Genomic DNA, 23,684 nt, shown 5'->3' with positions numbered 1-23,684 from the left:
CTTGTACTGTTACTCCGAATCTAAATTGTTCTTTAACATCATTAACTGCTAGTTCCATGTAAAGATTAAAAAGTAACGGCGATAGGGAACATCCTTGTCGGACTCACTTTCTTATTAGGGCTTCTTTCTTATGTTCTTCAATTGTTATTGTTGCTGTTTGGTTCCTGTACATGTTAGCAATTGTTCTTCTATCTCTGTATTTGAACCCTAATTTTTTTAAAATGCTGAACATTTTATTCCAGTCTACGTTATCGAAAGCCTTTTCTAGGTCTATATACGCCAAGTATGTGGGTTTGTTTTTCTTTAATCTTCCTTCTACTATTAATCTGAGGCCTAAAATTGCTTCCCTTGTCCCTATACTTTTCCTGAAACCAAATTGGTCTTCTCCTAACACTTCTTCCACTCTCCTCTCAATTCTTCTGTATAAAATTCTAGTTAAGATTTTTGATGCATGACTAGTTAAACTAATTGTTCTGTATTCTTCACATTTATCTGCCCCTGCTTTCTTTGGTATCATAACTATAACACTTTTTTTGAAGTCTGATGGAAATTCCCCATTTTCATAAATATTACACACCAGTTTGTATAATCTATCAATCGCTTCCTCACCTGCACTGCGCAGTAATTCTACAGGTATTCCGTCTATTCCAGGAGCCTTTCTGCCATTTAAATCTTTTAATGCTCTCTTAAATTCAGATCTCAGTATTGTTTCTCCCATTTCATCCTCCTCAACTTCCTCTTCTTCCTCTATAACACCATTTTCTAATTCATTTCCTCCGTATAACTCTTCAATATATTCCACCCATCTATTGACTTTACCTTTCGTATTATATATTGGTGTACCATCTTTGTTTAACACATTATTACATTTTAATTTATGTACCCCAAAATTTTCCTTAACTTTCCTGTATGCTCCGTCTATTTTACCAATGTTCATTTCTCTTTCCACTTCTGAACACTTTTCTTTAATCCACTCTTCTTTCACCAGTTTGCACTTCCTGTTTATAGCATTTCTTAATTGCCGATAGTTCCTTTTACTTTCTTCATCACTAGCATTCTTATATTTTCTACGTTCATCCATCAGCTGCAATATATCGTCTGAAACCCAAGGTTTTCTACCAGTTCTCTTTATTCCGCCTAAGTTTGCTTCTGCTGATTTAAGAATTTCCTTTTTAACATTCTCCCATTCTTCTTCTACATTTTCTACCTTATCTTTTTTACTCGGACCTCTTGCGATGTCCTCCTCAAAAATCTTCTTTACCTCCTCTTCCTCAAGCTTCTCTAAATTCCACCGATTCACCTGACATCTTTTCTTCAGGTTTTTAAACCCCAATCTACATTTCATTATCACCAAATTATGGTCGCTATCAATGTCTGCTCCAGGGTAAGTTTTGCAGTCAACGAGTTGATTTCTAAATCTTTGCTTAACCATGATATAATCTATCTGATACCTTGCAGTATCGCCTGGCTTTTTCCAAGTGTATATTCTTCTATTATGATTTTTAAATTGGATGTTGGCAATTACTAAATTATACTTCGTGCAAAACTCTATAAGTCGGTCCCCTCTTTCATTCCTTTTGCCCAGCCCGTATTCACCCACTATATTTCCTTCCTTGCCTTCTCCAATGCTTGCATTCCAATCTCCAACTATTATTAAATTTTCATCTCCTTTTACGTGTTTAATTGCTTCATCAATCTCTTCGTATACACACTCTACCTCATCATCATCATGGGCGCTTGTAGGCATATAGACGTTAACAATCGTTGTCGGTTTAGGTTTTGATTTTATCCTTATTACAATGATTCTATCGCTATGCGTTTTGAAATACTCCACTCTCCTCCCTATCATTATATTATTCAATATAATGATAATTTTGCACTCGTGCATTAGTTATAACGTCAGATACAATAATACCTTTAATGAAATAATTTTATCAATTTTAAACAGTTTTTTTTTAATATTTACCAACAGATTTTTTATTATTAAAGTACTTATCGCTAGTATACAAAAAAAAAAGAAAACAAAAAAAAACTAAAAATTTGATAACGACATGTATAGCCTAAGATATAATTTTGTTTGCAAATAACAGAAGAAAGGAACAAAATTACACAATATAACACAATACATTTTTAATGACTCTCCAACACTATTTGACCGATTCTTATGATGATCTGAAATCTGAAATGATCTGAAATTTCAGAAATCTAAAGTTATTTAAATCCTTCCACACACGCAACTCCATTTCCAGTTCCTGTATTGAGTATACGTAGAGCTTGGTATGTAACGTACCTTTATTCCATCAATATTGATAATTGCAATTCAACTCATTAAACTGTTCGGGAATAACAGTAATGAGCCGTCAGCATGTAAAATATAAAGATTATATTCCTATATTTATAGAATTTATATTGATTATATTATATTTCTACTAACAAAACGTTTTTGAATAGCTCCATTCTTTTTATACTATTAATTTTTGTGATGATGATTTTTCTAGAATTGTCATTAAATCTACGAAAAAACCAAATCGCGATCTTGTGAATGATCTATGGTTTTTAAGAAAACTGGATCAGAAAAGATCCTTTAAAATTTTTCTTTTCGAGGATTCTTTTTACTTGCAAAAAATAAGTCTGAAAGAACTGTACATCCTGGAAAATCAGTACCTTGAATTTTGGAATTTTCGTATCTGTATCAAGTAGTGGGGAACAAAAAATCCAAATCATTTTTTTTTTTGTTGTTCAAAGGGCTCCTTATAGGTTAGAATCTGAGTCAGTAAATGAATGTGACATTTGGTATACGATGTAGCATTTGGTATACAAATGAATGAATTCACCAATCAGTTAATAGATTTATTTAATATTGTATTCATAAAGATCTGTAATAAAATTATGCATTTAAGTTGTTTTGTATAACTTATTAATTTATATTACTATGCTTTAATACGAGAATAAAATATGTTAATAAGATAACATATTGAAATAATAGGAAAACTGTGATTTTTATTTTGTTATATTAAAGTGCACAACGTAATTGTATTTAAATATTAGTATTTTATTGATTATTTTAATGTGACGGAAGAAAGGTGTAATTTATTATATTTGTAATGCCGATGAGTACCTTGAGAAAAAAGAGCTATAAATCAATTATGGTGCACTTATGTATCATGGTGTGTTTTTTTAATATTTAACAGATATAAAATAGTTAGTAATTAATATTAATATAGAAGGTTTTATAGATAATATGATAAATAAATTAATTTTAATTGACATGAAATCATGTACCGAAGAACACGTTTTTTTTAAGGGGAAATTACAGACATCGACAACTTTGGTCATTAGCTCTCTTCCCAAACAAAAAAACGAAGAAAAAACTTTCCCACTCTAATAATAGAAACTACTATTCAAAACATCTCTGAAAATAAGATATATTAGAAAACTTAGAGAATCTTTATTGAAAACGTATACATTTATTTATATCCTAGGTTTTCCATTAGGCCATCTCTTCTTACTTCTTTTCTCCATCCTCCTGACGGCCTCCACTCTGATGACAGGATGTTTGAGGCCTCGGATATGGTATCTACATTTCTGTCCAATAATTCTTTTTCATTGGTTTTTTCATTGATTCTTTGGGATGCATCAGGCGATACCGACCGAGATGAAACGGTCAACATTGTTGTTTCAGAGTTCAAACTTGATGCACTATCCAATAACAATTTTGGAGCGGCTGAAATACTCGCCTTTTCTGTAGGATCCCTCCGGGCTTTTGAAGGTGCCATAGCTTCTTGTCCAATCCCTGTATCCAAGGCCTTCTCTATCGTAACTTGAACCTGCTCTTGAGCAGGTTCAAGTTACGATAGAGAAGGCCGAGCTCACCGAGCTCAGATTTCTTCTGCTTCATTGCTACACCTTCCTTCACCATATGACTGCTCAAAGGGATGGCGTTTTTGGCCTTTTCAGATGTCTCCTTAAAATCGTAATATACAACGTCGGTGGGTGCATCTTCGTGGGTTTTATTGATTATTTTTGCTGAGAAGATTCCATCCTAGTATCTACGATTCTCTCAATCATAGCAGCAAGACTTGGCGAAAGAGCAGACATAAACTGCTCCACGTTAAATTTGGATAAGATGGGGCAGCAATCCCGTTTGCAAAAGTTGTTGTCGGTCGAGGTGTTTAACTGCTGGCAATTTTCTTTGCTTCAGGATAACTTACTTTTTGCAGGGTTTTAATGATCCTGAATTGCGGTTTCCATTTTGTAAACTTATTTTATGCATTGGGCCATGACCAGGTTGATTTTTTGAAACATATGTTGAATTATCATTTACATGAAAGTCTGATAAATTGCAAAACACCAGACTCAAGACATAAGAGATCGTGCTCAGGATGTATTTATAAATTTATTAGTGGACCAGTAATGTCTAAGTTTAGGTTTTTACGACATGAAAAGTTATAGAAAAAAATGAGTACATTTAATGTAATTTGACATTCTCCCATTTACTTCAAACGCTGTTTGGTTTCAATTTATAATTTCTTTTTACTTTATCTGTTATACATTTAGCATATTTATCAATTTCGGATTTGATCACTCTTACAATTGACTCAGAAAAAAAATAGAAAACACATCAAATGGTGTTGATGTGTCATGTATAGCTGCCGTTATACCACTAAATTCAATGAAATCAGGCAAAAGGGCTGATTGTCATCGAACAATCAACCCAGCATCTCATCTGATTGATTTTCAGACCCACTACTTCTCTTTCTTTTGATATTTTTATTGGCCTCAGGCTGAGAAGTAGATGTAGATGGACCCTGATCAGGAAAACTTTAGGCAATGCTAGACCTATTATCCTCATCGTCAATTTCTCCTTCAGATCCAAAATAAAAAATTCTTTCATTTAGAATTTCAGGAAAAATTTCATTTAGACTATTATCATAAATTTCTTAATCTGACAGATCATTTGTCAGGTTTATTGTTTTTGGCTCGTCTACGAGATAATTCATTCATATTGAAAAAAAAATGTTCACTTGGATGAAATAATAAATATTAGAAAATAATACAATAAACGCACCTGGAAAAATGAAAACAACAACTCACATTAGAAAAAATAATAACATGTAAACCACAAAGTAAACAACGCTTTAGCGGCGTAAAATATATGAATATTTTTTAAAAGTAACTTTCTAAAAAGAATAAAAGAACACAGTAATTTTTTCACTGATCTAAACTGTTGATATCTTAGTGAAATATCAATATAAACACATGACAATCTCACGAACTGCCACGAACAAAGTGGCCATAACCTAGCTTTTCGCTGGCACGAAACACATGTGGAATAAAATTACGTGTCTTCCAAAATATCATAATAACAGATCACGATAAGAGCTACTCAGAACCATTCAAAATGAATTAAAGAATCATTGAATGTATCATAATCACAAGAGTAGCATGCGTGCCGGTTGTAATACAATTAAATGTAGGACGAGGGCTATACTCAGGAATCGGTCATCCGTCTGCGTTACTCTACGCGAGCTATACCGTCCGCTATACGCGAGCTATATACACCCAGCTCTACGGGAGCTGGGTGTAAGATTTAAAGTGTTAACGTCCTAAAAACTTCAGTACACCTCTTTGTTAAGGGTAGCTGAAACCCGACCGAAATCTTTCTATAGTCGTAATTCGCAAACGAAGAATTTTTGTATATATGCTTATAAGAACTTTTTCCTCTAATTTCACTAATAGAATAGGTTATGAAAGTCCCGGGAGAACTTCGTGAAACACTCTCTCTCTCTCTCTCTCTCTCTCTCTCTCTCTCTCTATATATATATATATATATATATATAGTTATATAATTAACGATTAATCTGATTTTCACTAGAATATGCATTTTAGAAATCTCTGAATCAAGAATAATGTTTTTACAATGCTGTTTATCTATTTGCTTATTTATCTTTGAACAGAGCTACTGCCAGAATGGTTTGACTGACTGATGAAGTTTGGTGTATGGGTGGGTGTATTTCTGAAATATTGTGTAGAGTTGTAGATTACTTCCGCAACTCTAATTGTATGGCACAAAAAGAAAAATTAATATTTATTTATTTGTATGTATTAGTTACCACAATCAGGTGGTTGTCAACAACCTGGCATGTGACTCTAATCGTACTTGAAAATGGTAGAGCCATTGTCAAGAACAACAAAATTCCATTCTAGGTTTAGAAATAGTGAGCAGTGAAGAAATTTGCTTCTTCATCGAGCTGAATTTATTACTAAATATCATGCACTGAAATACAGAGATTATATTCAGTCAATTTAAAACATATTTGTTCTGTTAAAATTGTAAGAAAATATGAAAAAAACCAATTTAAATATATATATATCAGTAGTACATAAATAGAAGAATGGCGTCAAAGTCCCAGATGGCGGACAGTACGCCATCTTGGATTCCAATATGGCGCCGTCCGCCACCTTGTAATTTTCCTTTTTCCCTGATGAGGCTAGTTCACCAGGAGGTGGTTGCGGCTGCGTGTTTGTTCGTGTGCGTGCGTTGACGTAGGGGCGCGGAGTTGCTGACAGTGCGAGGTGTGACCCGCGACTGAAGAACAGCTGACGAACATGACCATGAGCTGGCGGCTGCGACACTAGCGCTCTTAGCGGCCATCAGTAGAATTAGTGACGCAGTACTAGCTGTATGTGTGTGTGTGTGTGTGTGTGTGTGTGTGTGTGTGTGTGTGTACAGACTGACACCCTACCGACCAATCGCAACGTCGGATTCAAAGCGGTCGCGCATGCGCAACACAGATACAAGACCTTCGTATTCCCTCCTACAATGCTTACGCATCCGACCGACCTGAAACATGTTTGAACAGGAAAACTTCCATACACAAACAACGACTAGTTGACCTTTGACGTAACACACACACACACACACACGTCACAACCATCTAAAGTGCCACACCCAAACCGACGTTGAAGCCACGTGCCTGGTTTCATTTTACGAGTAACCTTGAACAGTGTTAATCGTGTAATTCAAAGAAACGACTACGTATTCTCTCAGCAGTTTAATAGCGTAAGTAACCTGAAACGGCATATTATGTTATACAAAGTGTAATTCTCAGAATGTAACGATAATTTTTGTTGGATTTAGCATACGGTAACATCTCGACAAGGTCAGCTTGATACAGGTCTGAAAATTCCTTTCAATTCAACGCGTCTTGTGGGGTAGTTTCGACGCGCCTGGCGATGGAACTCTAGCTATTGACGCCTTGACGTTCATTTTTGTTCTGACCGTTTTTCGTGTGTGTGTGAAAAAGATATTTATTTATTGTACTCATTGTGTTTGGGTAGTAATAGGAAGAAAAAAGGACATGATGGCATATACCGTAAATGTTTCAGATATGGATGATCTGTTTCTTCCCACCTGCACAAGCGTATTCGGCAATACCCTCGTACCTGAACCCGTTAATAGCTAGGATCAGTGAGGTTTGTGAAGGATTGTTCATATATGGTTACATTCCTTTTTCTTACCGTTTCTAGTAACCTTATAAAATGTATGTACTCTATTATAAACAGTATGATTCACTATGATCGAGTGTTAATATAAGAATGAAGTAAAATTAAAGTTGCGAATATTATTTTAAAATATATAAAGGGTCGACTTTTTTTAATTGTAATTATTTCTCTCTCTCTCTCTCTCACGGTGATAATAATTAAATTTATTATTATCGTGGTTGCATACAAGGAAAAGTTATTTTATAGAAGGGATCTGCTGGAGGTGGACGTGGATGGTGAATCCCGGCGTGAAGATGGAGCTAATCGAACACAGTCTGATGAAGCTGATGACCGCAACTCACCAGCGATAGAAGATAGATGTCCCGTCTGCATGTTGGACGCAGTATCTGTCAAACTGGTGAATTGTTGTCATGAGTATTGCGAGACTTGTGTCCATAAGCTACAGATTTACACCATGATGTGCGCCATATGTGGGAGAGAGGCGACAGACTACCGTCACATTCGACGATGATGCATCAGTCATGTAAATAATTACAGATTTATGTTAGAGGTTTTTTTTTAAAAAAAGTAATACGAAAATTTAATGAAAATAATTTATTTTATATTACATACATAATTTTTTTTCAGTTAAAATAATTTATTTTGTATTGTTACATACATAATTTTTTTAAATAATTTTTTCACTTAAAATTAAAAAAAGGCAATATATAACATCATGATAAAACAAAATTACAATACTCATGACCGTGGGCTATGAGCACTTCGTTTACGGTTCTTGGTCTCTTTTGGGGAGTATTGTCGTCATTGATGGGTGGGAGTTTACGTTTCTTTTTGTTTATACTGTAATGTCCATATGGAACTGTGTTGATTTTATTTTCTAATATGTAACGTTTATCGTCGTAAGGTGAAAGTGATTTCTTTAACTAATTAATAGAAAATATACTGTGTAAAGTGCTTATGATTCCGTACGCGTTTGTAAATGTAACGGACTTTATTAAAACGACTTTTTTGTACAGATGGTGTCTAAGATCCTTATCAATGGATACTCTAGGAATACCCTTTGCAACATTCTTCTCCTTCTTGTCGAAATCGAGAATGGTATACATCTTAGCACGAAGTCCGACTAATTCACGAATAGCTTTTCCATTCATCTCGTCTTTGAATTTACCAAGTCGTTTCTTATTGGTATTACTAAAACATTCGCGATCGCGGGGGTAATCTGAAGCATCGAACCGATCGATATCGTGAAGAATATCGTTGTAAACGTTATCGGTCACGATATGATACATCAGACTGTCCGTATCGGTCATCAGAAGATTTATATTATGACCGTACTTTTCCACCATGTAGTCATAGTGGAATTCGTACATGATCATTTTGCTAATGTCCAATACGGTAAATCCAATGTAGATCGGACGATTGAGGAATATTTCCGTTTCTTCAGACTTACCCCGACCACCTCGGGTTATAGATATACCAAGCCTTAACTCTCGGTTTTGCAATCACTTTGTCCAGTTTACGTTCGTTAGTAACCAGTTGGAAGTCTATTCTGTTTCGTACATTTTCCAAGGACCGTACACCGCGTTGTTCATCAACTAAAAAAGGCCTTTTCAAAACTGTTTCGTGCTTGTGCGCGTTTTTCAGCACTGAAGTCGATGTACGGTTTAAGCTAAGACGATTGGGAGAATTCCAGAACTCTGTGAACGTTTTTCACTTTCAGTCCGAGTCGAGTGTAAAACTTTAGATTTCTGTAATGTACAACGAATCGTTTTTTTTCGTACAATGTTGTCAGTAATTTCTTTACGGGACATCTCTTTACGTCCTTAAAACAGGGGAACAACATATCATCGGTTGGTACTAATCGTTCTGGTGCGAGAGGGTAATCCTTGTGGCGATCGTGTAATTCTTGTGGATACTCAAGATCCACTTCCAAGATACAGTCCTTTTCACCACGATCGTCAACGCTGTTAATATCGAGATTGTTAATCTCTTCAGTACGTTGACAGAAACATACCTGTGTAGAAACGAAAATAAATATATTAGTACATATTCAATTTTTTTTCTTCTTTATAGCTGAAAAAAGAAATTGTTAATAAGAAATATCATCTTCGTATACATAATGAATAGTAATTTAATTAACATATTTATATAGTTTCCATTTTACGTTGCCGTTAAAACGCCTGCCTTCTTCCTTTACACGGTCAGGATGTTCGTTTTATACCGTAGAAGGGTTGAGTAGCCCTTCACGTATAATTCATGAAAGTCAGACAGATCCCATCGAAGACGGATCAGATTGTTGTTTATTGCACGGATAACTGCCAGTGATGCCATTTCTAATTATATCTGAAACAAATTAAAATATATTGTAAGATTGGTTTTTTCAGAAAGATGTTATTTATTTTGTATTTTTGTGTGTTTCAGTTGGTGGAAAAAAATGTAAATAATTTTTTAAATTTATTAATACTTATTATTTTATACAATAATATTTTTTATTTGAAAGTTATTTAAACTTACCTTGTTAATTAAGATTAAATCACACGTGCTAATTTGTGAACAGATATAATAATCTCGCAGCAGACGATGTGATCGCATTAAATGACAGATTGCGAATGATGAAATCGCGCGAGGTTTTCCGCTTTCTTATACCACCTGCTGAGAGAATGCGTAGTCGTTTCTTAGAATTACATTTTGTAGCATGATATGCCGTTTCCGGTTACTTGCGCTATTAAACTGGTGAGAAAATACGTAGTCGTTTCTTAGAATTACACAATAGCAGTCGTTTCTTGGAATTACACTTTGTGTAACATGATATGCCGTTTCCGGTTACTTACGCTATTAAACTGCTGAGAAAATACGTAGTCGTTTGTTAGAATTACACGATTAACACTGTTCAAGGTTACTCGTAAAATGACACCAGGCACGTGGCTTCAACGTCGGTTTGGGTGTGGCACTTTAGACGGTTGTGTTCCCATTGGTTGTGACGTGTGCGTGTGTGTGTGTGTGACGTCAAGGTCAACTAGTCGTTGTTTGTGTATGGAAGTTTCCCTGTTCAAATATATTCGAGGTCGACCGGATGCGTAGGCATTGTAGGAAGGAATACGAAGGCCTTGCATCTGTGTTTCGCATGCGCAACCCCTTTGAATCCGACGTTACGATTGGTTGGTAAGGTGTCAGTCTGTATACACACACACACACACACACACACACACACATAACACACAGCTGGTACTGCGTCACTAATTCTACTGGTGGCTGCTAGGATCATCCTCAAGGTACGTCCATACTTACTTAATGGTGGTGGCAGCATAAACGGTCTACGTGATACGCATGTGCGGCCGCATTGAATCCGATCTGGTATGTATTTATACATCTAATTATTTTTCCGATCTATAAAATTTAAAGAAATAATTTTTTTTAGTGCAAATAAATTTGTAAGATAATTCTATAATATATATAAATTTACTTTTCACACAATAATTTAGATTGTTTTTATTAATAATGCATAAATTCAAGGTTTTTATTTCTTATTCGATTAAATAAAATTAAAAAAACAGAGCATAAAGTTTTCTTCTGTTACAGTGATACATGTTATATATCACCTTTATATTAGTTATGGGGGGGGGGGGGGTTAGGAGACTTTTTTTTTGCTTAACAGATATCAATTAATTGTTGCAAACTTTGTGGTCATCATTAATATTTAATTCCTGGGTGTAAATTTACTACTTTATTTGTAATAATACAAAGTTAGAGTATAGTGTGTGTGTTGCATGACACTACTATGGAGCGTGGGAATCTTTTAAGACACACACACACACATACACCTAGATATTTTACTTTTTATATACTGGCATCATATATACAATGTCTTAATGCCGAATGAATGTTTACGGGATATATTAATGGAAGTTTACGAACACACACACAGAGACAGGGAGAGAGTTTTAATTACGATAATTTAGCACATTCCTATGTTTGTAATTAGTGTTAAGTTTTATGTAGGCACGTGTCTGCAGCGGTGGTTGTGGCAGCAGTAACGGTCTACTTTTTGCGCATGCGCAACTGCTTTGAATCCGGCGCTGTGATTGGTTGGAAGGGTGTGGCGCTTTCGCGCCTACCACTGTAACGGACGTTCAAAATAGGACGCTCAACCTTAGGCCATGTTCGTCAGCTGTTCATCAGTCGCACACTACACCTCGAACTGTCAACGACTCGGCGCCGTTACGTCAACGCACGCGCGCGAACACACACGCATCCGCAGCCGCCGCCGCCTCCTTGTGAACTAGCCACGTCCGGGTGCTGGAATAGTGGGTGACGCCTCCCGGTGCAATGGCCACGAAGACCAGGATCATCCTCCAGGTACGTTTAAATTTTTATTCATACAGACATATATAATATATTTTATTTTTCACTCAATACAAAAATAGGAAAAAAGGAAATTTCTACGGGAAAAAAGGTAAAATCCAAGATGGCGGCCGCGACACTAGCGCTCCTAGTGGTCACCAGGAGAACTAGTGACGTGTGTGTGTGTGTGTGTGTGTACAGACTGATGTGACGTTAAAATTTACCGCTTATGTAGAACATTTTTCACTCAATAAGTCAGGGAGCCACTGTAGTCGATTGGTTTAAGGTGTCAGTCAGTCACGTCCCGTTACGACCGGTTCGAGTCCTAGCCGACCAGGTTTTTTTTTCACTTTACATACTATTTATATATTTAATTCAAACCGACCGCTACATAACAGCTGTTCAACAGTGCTACCAACCTTTGAAATATTACTTCAATAAATTAAATATATAACCAGGTTGGTAACACTGACGTGCTACTAGCGTCATTCCAAGATGGCGGACTGTCCGCTATCTTGGATTTGATGCTAGTATGCGTATTTCTACACTACTGTTTTGCTTTCATTTCAGTAAATTAATACATTTTTTAAATAATATTTTTCTTTCATATGCTCGCGCCCCCCATTTAATGTTATCACGCCCTTCAAGGTAGGCGGACCCCACAGTTTGAAAAAATACTGATGTACAGTTAGTTGGCAGTCGCAGTGAATACAAACGGGTGCATCAGACTGAGTCATAAGATATCCATAAGTCTAGTGTGCCCTACTCGCAAACGGCAAATAATAACCTCCTCTCGATTGTTATTCCTGCACGAGGAGATCTACGCTGATACAGTATTCTTGACTCTACGAAGTTTATTGTTGATGGTAGCATTCCATTCAGTGACCATTCATCACGAACCAGCCTCTTCAAACAGACAAGATGGTAAAAATAACGTGATTAGGGAAAGGAGGCTGGAAACAAGCCTCTTTTACCGCACTATCAGCGCGCTCATTGCCTGAAATTCCAATGTAGCTGGGTATCCAGCAGAATCTCACAGTTGTATCACGCTGAGTGATTTCGGAAATAATAGGCTACCTCACGGACAACAGGGTGTCTGTAGTACACGTCACTAATCGGCTGTAAGGCACTCATGGAATCTGAACAAACAAGTACGTATCATTAGTTGCTACTAATAAGGCCTTACCGCTCCGCAACGTAAACACTGACAAAGCTGGGAAGGCCACACATATATGTTGTATTGCCAACCACAAAGGCACAAACAACAGAATTAACGTTTTTAAAGCGGGCCGTATAAATTATTGCATCAGGATTCTCGCTATTTATAATATTTTTCTCATAATATAACCGGATATTTGTTTTTCTTCTGATATAATAATACTCTGCCGATAAATTTTTATATAACATTAATTAAAAAAACAATAAAAATCCCTGATTTTTCAGCATCCCCTTCAACGTGCACACGTTTTTTTTTTTTTGTAATGTATTATTTAATTGTTATTTATGTAATTAACGTGGAACTTTAATCTCATCTGTTTTTTATCTTGTAGTTTGTTTGTATTTATAATTTATCTTACACACACACGTGATCTTTTATATCTCGCTAGACTTGTTACGTGCCGGTTATAATAAAAATTTCTGTATATATTTAGTGCTTGTATCTGTAGGTGAACGTTGCCCTAGTCTGTTGAATGTAATATTTGGTACATTCGTTGTGTAATTTTTATACGCCAAGGTTTATGTATGCATCCACGCATGTATGGTTTGGTTTGTATTGTATATTTGGTTGTACTGGTTTTGGTTTGAAAACACAGGCCTACACAGAAAAATAACAAAGCGCACACTAATAATAGTCATAATAATCCAGTATATATGAATTAATGTGTACTGATTGCGCTAGTGGACAGATTGGAAACATTAACTCAGCAATGCGAAGAATATAGACACTACAAAGAACCATCATTTCAAATCTCCTTTTGAAAAGAAAACGATGACGTTATCTACAAACTGGAAAATTTACACATAAAGTGTAATGGAAAATTTACATAAAAACAAAGACAAAGATAAATGATGTGAAATCTATAAGTACACTAAATTTGTCGTCGAACTAATTTTAAGGATTTTCTTAATCTTCAACACTAAGATTGGCGCCATTAACAGTGGAGCTACTCGACTGAAGCATGTGTCGATAAGTTACCTCGAAAGAATGAGAGAAGAAAACACATTAATTTGAAAATGAGTAATTTAATATTAGAAATAAAGTATTGAAAAAAGATAAAGTTTTTTATCACAGAATATAATTTGTTGAAGTGTGTTGTTTATTTATTAATGACAATTCATGTTTTGGTTTTTTAATTGTTTTATCAGTAATGTTGAGAGTATTTATAAGTGTGGCACTTGTACACTTGGGCACACGTCAATAATTTATGATTTTGTAACGGATTCCTTTGATGTACTAACAATTATTTGTTTAATATTTTTATAAAAAATTTAAACGTGATGTATTGTAAAGATAAATTGACTTACCTTATATTTAACATAATTCATTACTGTAATACAGTTTAACTTGAAATTAAGTACGTAAAAAATTAAGAAATTACTTTAACAAATTACCTTTAATTTTTAATCATTCAACGATAATACCTTCAATGAATTCAATTCACCCACCTTAATTTAAAACAATCGGAACTAAGGCAGAAAATAACGTGAAACATCAACATAGATATTGAAACTAAAATGATGAAATATTGCTACACCACCATGTATAACATTAGAATAGTTTTCAATTGGAAATTCTAAGCAGTTAATAATTGAACTTGCAAGCTAGTTCCCGTCTATAAAGCAACGTATCTCATGAATAGGGTACAGGCTTATCCCATTTCTTTCCGTTCAAAAACTCTATAAATAAATCACGTGACAGCTAGATTGGCCCTAGCCAGCGAATCCTCCACTCGGCGAGGACAGGGCATCGAGTAACAAATGAAAAATATCCTCTTGTTCCTCTAAACTAAATTAATGTAAATTCTAACACTTTGTTTTGTAATAAAAACTTTGGTAACAGTGATATCAGTATGATTAAAAATTTATAAAATTATAGAAACATAAAATACTCAAATCGTTTATTTTGTAACTGTTTTCATGACGTATAAATTACGAATTTAACTAAATTTTTTCTGCTTATACTCATCATAACACATTTTTTGATATTATATAAAATTTATTATTTTTTTGTTTTAATATCACGGTATATTTAAAAATACAGTGAAGGCAGTGCAAACAGGTGACTAGTCATTGAATACAATTAAAAAAATAATAATACTAAAGTAACATTAGTTGAATAAATTAAATAAGTTTTATCTTTTTTTTGATCAGCCTCCTGAACCACGGTAAGGTATTACTTCAGAGGATGAATGATGTTGATATGGTTGAATGTAAATGAAGTGTAGTCTTGTCTGTACAAGACTTCCTGGACTGTTCCAGGTCAATCATTCCTGAAATGTGTGGTTATTTTGAAACCAAACCACCAAAGAACACCGGTATCCACGATCTAGTATTCAAATCCGTATAAAAGTAACTGGCTTTACTAAGATTTGAACGTTGGTACTCTCGACTTCGAAATCAGCTGATTTGCGAAGACGCGTTCATCACTAGACCAACCCGTGGGTTGGTTTTTACAATGATTATTACCTTGATTATTACAATGTATGTATTTACTCTATGTAATCCATTTATATTAAAAAAATAATATAATTATTTATATTAAATTTTATAGTTAATTAAAAGTCTAATTGTACTTTGATATCTTCATGTTTTTACTTCCTTGTACAAAGTAAAGGAAGTATTGTCATCGGGAAAAATTTGGGTTTTTAGATTTCAACGGAAATATCCATTTTGACCATCCCTGAATCCATTTTGACTAGTTTCGGCGTGACGTCTCTACGTACGTACGTATCTATCTTCCATAACTCAAAAACGATTAGACATAGAATGTTGAAATTTTGGATTTTGGACTTTTTCTTAACTACAATAATAAGTCCTCATTGAGAGCTTTTCAACAATATATCATAAGTGATAAATATTTTTTTATTGGTTCCAGAGTTATAGCCGAATGAAAGTTTAATTATTGAAATAATTGATCTTACAAGGGGAAGGCACATCGGCTCAAATTCGACCTCATCTCCTTTTTTTAAAATTTAAATGTTTTCATTTATTAATAATTATTAACCTTTGATTGTAAAAAAAGCATTACAATAAATAATAATTCAATAATAACAACAAAAAAAGAAATCAGAACTTATTAATGAAATAAAATTTTATGTACTTTTCTTTTCAAAAAATGTGTTTATATAATTTAATTAGAGTACAAGGAAGTCATGTGGTATCGGCATAAGAATTTTAAATCTGTAATAAAAAAAATAAAAAAGTCAGTATAAAATATGGTAAATACAACAGAAAGACCATCCAGAATAGGAAAACAATTGGTTCATACGCATCTTCTTACTTAATAATATGAAAGCAAACTAATTTTTAATGACACCTAATGAATAAGGAAAAATGCCTTGGAATAAGGAAAAATGAATAAGGAATCATACCAGCCATATAAACCTAAAACAATCAAGAAATTTCCAAATAAAATGTATTGCATACAATAAAAACTAGATTTCGGGAATCTAAAAAATACAATTCAATCGTCTTATAACCTGATTTAACCTAATAACTTAATCTGTGCTAATGATCATAGCATTCAATATCACTGTCAAAAAAAGGTAATATATTGTATATGTTTTATAATTTGATTTAACTACTTATACATGAGTTATTAATATTGTTATTGTACTTGAAATAAAAAAAAAGTTATTAATTAATCGTAAGTGATTAACTTACATATCTACTTTAGTTTGTTAGAAGTTTCTTTAAGGAATTTACAGCAAGAATAGAAATTGAACTTGTAAAAGTTCTCAAACGATTTTTTATGTGAGCAGAGAATCTGCAAAATTCAGATACAAATTTACATTATATTTATAATTGTTGCTTCTAAAATTGGAGATATACAATTAAATGATTAAAAAGTGATTATGTAGATTATAACATCACAACAGTATTATCACAACTCATGAAGTTAAAGTTTCCTGTGACTTTTGAAGGGTAGTAACTAAACATCTGACCATGGTAGAGAAAAACTAACCTAAATTTAAGATTCAGCGTAAAAAATATAATTAAATTCATCTCATTGTTTTTCAGTTCCAAAATTTTTCTTTTTAATTGGTAGACCAGCATTATAGTTTCATTTATATGTATAAACTCAGTAAGTTAAGAATCTCAAATCCACTAAAAACTATTTACGGGAAGCTCTGGCATGCATGGGCCATAACATGAATTTTGTTTTCAGAAATTTATCTTTTGTACTACTTTTAATGTTTCCATTAAATATTATTGAATTTAATTAGGAAATATTTGTAATCATAATATACTACCAACCTAGTTTTACAACCAGCCATATTTTTCATGCAATTCATAGTGAAACATACATTACTTAGCTTTTTATTATGCAAATGCATAAAAGTAGACTTTTAGTTCATATGAATATCAGTATAAACTTCCAGTAATTGATTTAAGCTGGAATATGTAATATGCTATATTTAATTATAGTGATACTAGCGATTAATTGCCAATTTTTATTTTAAAATGAATCACATTTGTTTTGGATCTATTTAAAAGTTTACCATTGGTTGCACACCAGCTTGAAACTGTTTAATGTCGTCAGTTATTTGTTAAAGATGTTTCACCATCATCTACAAAAACAGTTGTACGTAATATTAACAGCACATGTTATTATTTCACAACCTGTATTTAGTCTTAGATTACTAAGGAAAATTTAAAAAAAACACAATTTAAAAAACTGAACAAATTTACACCAAAAACTTATACAGTTAATATCATTTTGTAATAACATCATAACAACACTGGATTTTAGTTCTGTGGCATTTTAAGGTTATCTGCAAACAGCCAGAAACGTTTTTTCTCTTTTCTTTTTCCTAGGCGCACAACAGAATATCGTTATCAGCACCTGAACACAATATTACTATACTAAACAATTTAAACAAACAGTACGAAAACATAAAAACTTAGATAACAATAATATAAACAATTAAAATGCGCAAACAAGTCGGAAGTTTAAACTACGTTTAAACTGTGTTTGTTATGCAGCAAAGTTTAAACGTTTTTACACGACAAGGATATGCTGTAATGTTAGTTGGCAGTCACAGCAAACACAAACATATGCATCAATCTGGAGATGTCCATGAGTGAGTCTAGTGTGCCCTATTTGCAAATGGAAAATAATAGCCTCCTCTCGAAGGTTGTCCCTATATGAAGAGCTCCATGGTGATAGTGTTCTTGACTGGATGAAGTTTATTGTTGGTGGTAGCATTCCATTCAATTTGTCATTCACGAACCACCTTTTCAGAAAACAGACAAAATCGTAAGAAATAAAGTAATTAGGGAAAGGAGGCGCGAAACAAGTCTCTTTTGCCGTACTATCAGTGCATTCATTTCCTGAAATTCCAATACAGCTGGGGATCCAGCAGAAGCTCACAATTGTATCACGCTGAGTCATTTCAGAAATAATAGACTATATCTCATGGACAACAGGATGTCTGGTGTGCATGTCACTAATCGCTTGCAAGGCACTCATGGTATCTGAATGGACAGGTACGTGTTGATATGTTGAACTAATTATACTTAAGCCCTTATTAATAGTGTACAGCTCAGCAATGTAAACACTAACTATGCTGGGAAGGCCAAAAATGTATGTTCTATTACCTACCACAAAAGCACAACCAACAGGATTATCGTGTTTTGACCTTCTGTATAAACTATAGCATCAGGATTCTTGCTATTTACAATATTATAACATTTTTCTTGCTAGATAACCGGGTTTGTGTACTTTTTATCATATCGGCAATGACTAAAGCAATAATTTACGAGAGAATGCCGCCAAGGGGGGTAATAACAGTAAACCATTTGGTAAATGTATATTTAGAGCTAAGAAAAGGCGCTGAGCTCCGATGCCTAGCGGGACAGTAGATCTAGACTGATATTAATATCGATTAGGATGCGGGTTAGAGAACATCGCGTCAAAGGTCGGATGATGGGGTTGTTGCGCATTAATGCGAGCTACATAAGAGCAGATCGTTTGGTTTCGTTTATAACAAAATCATGGCTCACCATAGTCTACTATTAGACTTATCATGGCACTTGAACGGAATATTCCTGTAGCAAGACGGATAAATAAATGATGAACTACATCGAACATTCTAACAGTGGTGGCCCGCGTGGATGAATAAGCCACGCAGACGTAGTCCAAGCGAGAACGGACCAGAGTTCAGTAGAAGGGCAATATGCAACCTCGATCAGCTCCCCAACGAGTGTTAGGTAGAACCCTTAACATGTCTAGCATTTTTAGACAGTTTACCTTCAGCTCCTTTAAATATATTACCCACGTCAGTCGTTGGTCAAACGACAATCCTAAAAATCTAACCCGCGTGCATGGTACAAGTGGTACACGTAATATAAAAACAGTTGAGGGTCAACATGTTCCCTCAAGCGGAACACATGCATTTCATTTTCTCTGAGGAAAACGTGAATCCATTTGTATTACACCACGACTCTAAACGGGTTATTATGTTTTGGAATAACTTCTCGGCAGTAGCTAAAGTTCTAGATGCAACGTAAACTGAAAACTCATCTACAAATAATGAACACATAACGGGTTTTCGCACACTGTTTGTTGTAGTATTTATGGCTACGGTAAACAAAGTAACACTTAGGAGACTTCCTTGCAGTATTCTGTTTTCTAGAGTGAAACTTTCGGATACCGTCGTTCCAACTCGAACTTGAAATAACTGACTATTGAGGAAACCCTTGATAAATACAAGGAAATTCTTTTGTATACCCTATTCATGCAATATATTTAGGATTCCTGTCCTCCAAGCCGTATCGTACGTACACCTTTTAGACATCGAAGAATACAGCAACCAGGTGTTGACAAAGTAGGAAGGTTTCTGAATAAAACATTTCAGAGAAACAACATGATCGATAGCAGCTGTATCTTGACGGAAATTGCATTGTTCGGTAGAAATTAGGGAGTTGCTCACAAGGTACCACACTAGACGACAGTTTACCTACCATTCATTCCATCAACTTACACAGGGTACTTGTCAAGGAGATAAGAGGATAACTTGAGGGGCATGATATATCTTTACCAGGATTCAGTATGGGAATCACCAATGTTTCTGACCAAGAATCTAGAAAAACCTGCTCAGAAAATATTTTATTGTAAATAGACAAAAGGTGTTGTAGCACAGTATCCGGGTGGTGAGATAACATAATGAGCCTGGTATTATCATTTCCAGAAGAAGTGTCACGGTAATTATTGAAGGCATATCTTAGCTCATCAAAAGAAAAGAAAATATTTAATCCATTTTGCGAGTCTCCAATAACAAATAGGATATTTTCTGCCTGTAACTTATATGTCTAAACTCTGGACAATATGACGATGTAAGGGAAACTGATATAAACGTATCTCCAAACGTGTTCGCCACATTTGAAAAACTCGGCACCATACAGCTCTCTCGTTCCGGAAGGCGGAGAGCAATTCTGTTGTAGGCCTCCGATTGAAAAAACGTAAAGCCCTAGGACAATCCTGTCGTGCACTCCTACAGTCTTCGCCCCACCAAGGAACAGCACGCTGTCTTGGTTTCCCAGATGTTTGAGGGATAAATTCATTTACGCTATCGAGCATCAGGTGTGTAAACTTAGCAAGTAGGTGGATCGCGCTACTACTCTAACTGTATTAACCAATGGTACCTTTATATCCAATCCAATCCACTTTCCAAACCACCCAACAGTGTGGCTGGTTCTGAGGCAAATAACTATTACCGACTGAGAAAACAACCAACCGGTCTGTGATCTCTTCCAAAAATGTTTTTGGAAACGCACCAGGTAAGACGTGGAAGTAAGAATGCTGAACAGAAGGACAGATCGGTGGACGAAAATGTACCCGATGAAGATGACATAACGTGAAGATGAGCCATCATTCAACAAGTAAAGATCGATGTTTCGATGTTCTGCCTCAGTCGATCAATTATAGTGCCCGGGGAAGATCACGATGATGAGCTCCACAAATCGCGATGGGCGTTGAAGGAATCTGTGAAAACAGATTGGATCCATCATCCTCCCTGATACCGGAATTTGGGGAAAAGTATAAGTTACAGATATTTATTTTAAATTGCCCCAATACCTTTACTGAGACTGCAGGAATGTTTGTAGTCAGCGGAATTCGCATAGACGTTTTTCAGGAAGTCGTATTAGTTACACTATTTGTATTTGTCTCTTCTCTCAGTTTAATAGTCGCATTTCTCCCAAACGTAACCGTGAAAAAACACTCCAATCTGGGAACGGAAGTGAGTTTCCTGCAGACACAGTATTAAAGGGTTTTATTCCTTTAATAGGATTTCGATATCCTCACGATGAGAACGAAGACCGCAAAATTCCAATGAATATTATTTGTACCCATAAACATTACTCTTTTTCAGTTATACTATGTAAAACTCTGCATGCAGATTATTTATGAAATATTATCCGGTTTTTCTTTTTATTGTTTAAAACGTTTAGAAAGTGTCTTGTTTCTTCGAGCACTCATTCACCACCATATCCTCGAAGAGACCTCTAGATGATGATAGGGATTTGAAAGCCTGGGAAGCCGGAGATACCAGACCAGGCGGCGATTTTTTAAGAGATTCCTTTATTGGATCTCGATAGTTTGTTGCGTAGTTATCGCAGCGGCAATTTTATTTGATGATGTATCAACATTAGTGATTTTCGGTAAACTACTGTCGGTCTTTCCACCAAAAATATCCTTCTTCTTGCTTGCAATCGGCGCTACAATTACAAAAGTGAGGAATTTTACCTGATCCGACAAAGCCTAGATCATTTTGGTCAGTTCTTTGCACAATGCCCACTCATTCTACTTTTACGCATTGTTTGAAAGTGCCTCGATAAAACTAACACTGACCTGTACAAGATTCCTCATGTTGAAGGATTTTATGTAAGCCCGACAAGCCGCAGGAAAGGAAACTTTCTGTTCAATTCAAATTTTTAATATTTCCTGTTCTTACTTATAAAGGGGGCATTTTGAGACATTGCCGAATGTGAACCCTTACAATAGTATAATTTTCAGCATCAGTGCATGCGCTATCATCATGTCCCGTAAAGCTGCAACGCGCAAAAAGTTTTCTTTCCAAAATTTGCTCTACTGTTTCCATTAAAGCCTTCTTTACCCTTCTTCATCATTCCTCCTACTAATTAAATAAATAACTATCAACATTTCACCTGTATCTCTTTGTAATTTCGTTACTATTTTGACTTTAACTCTGGGTTGAATGCCATTCTCTATTCGTTTCTCTTCTCTGCTAATATTTTAATTTCAACATCATATGGGCTCAGTTTATAAATTCCAGCCATTTTTATAGTTTCTACCCACTACATCTCTTCATTACCAATTTAACTAAATCTGTATGTCCAATATACAGCTCACACCATTCTAGTTTATTTTTATAAAATTTTATCAGACTTATCTCCTCTCATTTTTGTATTAAAAGATCTTAACATAAAATGGAAGGTATTTAGAAAGTATTAAAAAAATGTATTTTTTAACATTTTGTATCACCAAATTTTGAAATGTCTCTAATTTTTTCCTATTATATTTGTTTAAATACAATAAAATACTGTATTCCATAAATTTTCTTCTTGCTTTAATCTTACCATATTTAACCCATCCGTTTTTATGATTTTATCCGTTAAAAATGTATTAATTTCTAACTTCTTGTACATTATTTTCTCTAATCCTAATATTTAATTTATCATTATCTTACTTTCTATCTTATTTCATTACCTTCTTTATTTCTACGTATATTCAAACCGAATTTCTCTTTGCAATATATCCATAACAAAAAATTTCTTCAAATTTTGTTTTCTAGCAAAAGAACAATGCCGTTGATAAATCTTAACAATATAATTTTTTCTTTCGTTTATTTTTTATTTTACATTATTAAATTAATTTTCCAAAAGTGAACATTTTATGGAGTTGGCTTTATTCATCATAAGCCTATTTCCTAAGATCAGTCTCAGAACCAGAATGGCCTCTCTTGTACCCATCCTCTTCCTAAAACAAACAGGTCTTTATTTAATCAATCTGTTCACATATAAATTATCCTAATTAGTATTTTCTATCCTCAAAGAATAAGACATAGTGGAGTAGTTTTTGTATTTTTTTTTTTTTTGGAGGAGGGCGAAAAACGTTTTCGCGTTATCGCCCGGGTTAAAATAATGAAAAGAGTCTTCTTTTCGGATATTTGCAAAAATAGATATTTAAATAGCAAAATACGGTTAAAACTATGATAAAAGCTAATATAATAATAGGAATATGATTGAAACTGTAAAATAAACGCAACAATTAGGATAATACTTGAAACGTAAATAACAAAATATTATCAAACCTTTGTAGGTTAAATGTTATTAAGTATATTAATTCTTTTTAGAAGTAATAATAGCTTGTCTAGTACATTCTTGTCATTTTCTAGGACGCGCCGTAGGTCCCTCGGCAATTTAAATTTGCGACATAAGGCCGCATAAGTACACAAGGATGTGATGTACCGTCAAACGGCAATCGCATCGGACGTAGAGTGGTACGCTCTCTTCTGACATCAGGTGTCTGTGAATAGCTTCGGTATGCCCTATCGCTCTTCTGACATCAGGTGTCTGTGAATAGCTTCGGT

Source organism: Lycorma delicatula, chromosome 1 (assembly GCF_047948215.1).
Source record: "Lycorma delicatula isolate Av1 chromosome 1, ASM4794821v1, whole genome shotgun sequence".
In the NCBI taxonomy this organism is placed as follows: Eukaryota; Metazoa; Arthropoda; class Insecta; order Hemiptera; family Fulgoridae; genus Lycorma; species Lycorma delicatula.
The sequence above is the reverse complement of the archived record's forward strand: the minus strand, read 5'-3'. Positions refer to the sequence as shown.